The sequence below is a fragment of the Drosophila subpulchrella genome, unplaced genomic scaffold (genome assembly GCF_014743375.2).
Source record: "Drosophila subpulchrella strain 33 F10 #4 breed RU33 unplaced genomic scaffold, RU_Dsub_v1.1 Primary Assembly Seq39, whole genome shotgun sequence".
Lineage (NCBI taxonomy): Eukaryota > Metazoa > Arthropoda > Insecta > Diptera > Drosophilidae > Drosophila > Drosophila subpulchrella.
In genome coordinates this window covers 589,931-592,561 of record NW_023665611.1, presented here as the reverse complement: position 1 = coordinate 592,561, position 2,631 = coordinate 589,931, and the positions used below count along the sequence as shown (strand labels likewise).

The following is a 2,631-nucleotide window of genomic DNA, read 5'->3' as shown; positions in this document are numbered from 1 at the left end:
CCTTTATTGGGTCAGAATCTGCTTGCCTTTGTTTATGTCGAATAAATAGGAAACCTGGCCTACTTCTGGAACAGTGGAACGAAGTGTCGACAAAAAAAGTAGTGAATCGGAGAAATAGAAAATTGGAGCATGTACCGACCTGGTTTACTTTGCGGAATTAAACGCAATGATACGGACTAGGAACGGTGAGTAAGGAGTTCGAATATCACCCGTGAAGAAAAAATACTATAATATTCAACCTTTTTGGTATATGTATATTGTAATTGGGATCAAGTTTGGTATATATTTTTTTTAGTGCTGGTATTTTTTGCGTTTGAAATAAATTGAGGGGGGGGGGGGGGGAATACCAAATATTTGTTAATATGTATTCCCCGGTGGAGTAATTGTATTATTTCGCCTTTAATTAATCTTCGGAATGAAGAAAAAATACCTACGTTGTTGGCCGGATGCCATTTGGTGATTATTTAGTATTAAAGTATTGTTTTAATTTAATTTAATATTCCGAGGGAAATACTAAAATATACCGAAAAAATTGGTGGACGGACGATGCTATGCTTGCGGTGGAGTGCTAGTATTATTTTCCCTGGATAAAATAAATTTAATGGAGTAAAAACCAAACACCGAAAAAAATACTAAAATGTTTGATGGTGGTAAATAAAACACAATGACCAATCAAATTATCACGTCGGTTGGTGTAATTTTTATTTTGTTATTTTTAACCGGAAGCCGTTGGTGGAGTTAAAATTAAATGTGAATGTATGTAGATATTTGTATGTATGTAGATATTTGTATATATGTAGATATATGTATGTATGTAGATATTTGTATGTATGTAGAGATTTGTATGTACCCTTCAGTTCCAAAAAAAAAGTTTCACTTGTGAATCACCTTGTGAATCCCGTGGGACATGTCCTCTTGCACAAGTGAAGAACAAGTGACGCTCCATATAGAAAATTGTATGGGATGTCCGCATTTTCACAAGTGAAAATTCAAATGAAAATTTTTCGAAGTCCTACGGGATTTCACTTGTTCCCTATACTCATTTTTCGTATGGCCTGTCACGTGCCGGTGACACGTCCCAAGTGGATCACTTGTGAAAATCAGAATTTTTCCATGAGTTTTCACTTGTGAAATCACTTGCAAGTGACATGTCCCAAGTGAAATCACTTGTGAAAATCAGAATTTTTTCTATGAGTTTTCAATTATGAAAATATAGAATTTAAAATACATACATATTTAATTTCATTTTAATTAGATGGTATTATTTAAATTTTCAAATATTGGACAATTTTTGTTTCTGTTTTCTTGTTTCGTAAGCTTATTTTTAACGTTAGTCATCGCCGTTCTTAAACCTTTGTCCGGGTCCTCTGAATCCTTGGTCAACGCTCCTGAAAAAACATATGTTTAAAAAATGCGTTTTATTTCTTTATTTGTATATTTACCTTTGATAGCTGTGTTTAACCCTTTGCAGAATTTTTGTTGGCACAAAACATTTCGTCATCCACTTTCGGCTAACGGAACCCATTGAATACCTTCAAAAAATACGTACTTTAAACTAAGATCAATGCACAACATCTTAAACTTAACGTAGCACTTACCTGACTTTATTTTATTAACTTAAAGAGACGATTTAAGTTACTCTGCTGCGCACAATTAAAATGGATGCTTCCCTTTCAATCACTCAAACAGAATGCACCAAGTCTTCTTCTCACCCCTGTACTCGATTTCCTTTGTTTTCTCTTCGCTGTTGGCGCGTGCCACTGCACCTATACCCTTTCTAATGCGAAGAATATCCGACTATATAATTTTTACTTCTTGAGTAAAAAATTCAATATGAATTTTTAAAAAATGTTAATACTAAAATGTTTTTAATATTGAAATCAATTTTAACGGACTTAATTTCTATAACTAAACTAAAAAATTATATTGTAATAAAAGTGTATAATAAGTGAACATAATATTATAAGTAAATTTAATTTGCTTAATTTTACTATAATCAAATAATTAACTTTTATAAAACAATATTAGTTGATTTTTTTTATATACAATAATGCTCCTAAAATATTAGGGCATTCACATGTCGCTGCACGACGAAATATTAGTCGCTAGCCATAACATAACGGAGGGACTCCAAAAAAAAAATAACGGACCGGCCGAAATTTGTCTCTCCGAGCGCGGAGTGCAGGCAGATTATAAGACAAGAGAGGGATATCTCCGAATATCTGCCTCTCTTTGTTGCACGATCGTTTTCGTAGGCAGTCTTCTACGCTGCGCCGACTTCTCTTCTGTCGTCAACAGCGGCCCAGCGTTTTAGGCACAAAAAAAAACAAAAAAGCTTTTTGCCTTGAGCCATGTCACCGCGTCCCTACTGCAGAACTGAAGAGTATGTAGATATTTGTATGTATGTAATGTTCGCAGGTTTTAAATTTATTAAATAATTATTGCCAGCGGGGTATGTGGAGGACGTTTTCGATTTATTTGTATGTGGACTGTATTTGGAAAAACTAAAAAATATGTGCAAGTACTTTAGCGGCTGCGGATATACAGTGAGAAAATCTTGGAAAGTTTTGGGGGCCTGAATTGGCAGAACACTGGAAATTAATTAATTCTCACTGTATGCTTGGCTTATAT

The 2,631-nt window shown here is 34.1% G+C and overlaps 1 long non-coding RNA gene across 1 annotated transcript; it reads right to left on the bottom strand.

The window, feature by feature from the left end:
- Positions 1 to 1,339: 1,339 nt before the first annotated feature.
- LOC119561982 lies at positions 1,340 to 1,621 on the bottom strand. The gene is made up of 3 exons (XR_005221584.1): positions 1,599 to 1,621; positions 1,443 to 1,532; positions 1,340 to 1,388 (listed from the first exon to the last, which is right to left on the bottom strand). It is a non-coding gene; the product is annotated as an uncharacterized LOC119561982 (long non-coding RNA).
- Between the last annotated feature and the right edge of the window lie 1,010 nt (positions 1,622 to 2,631).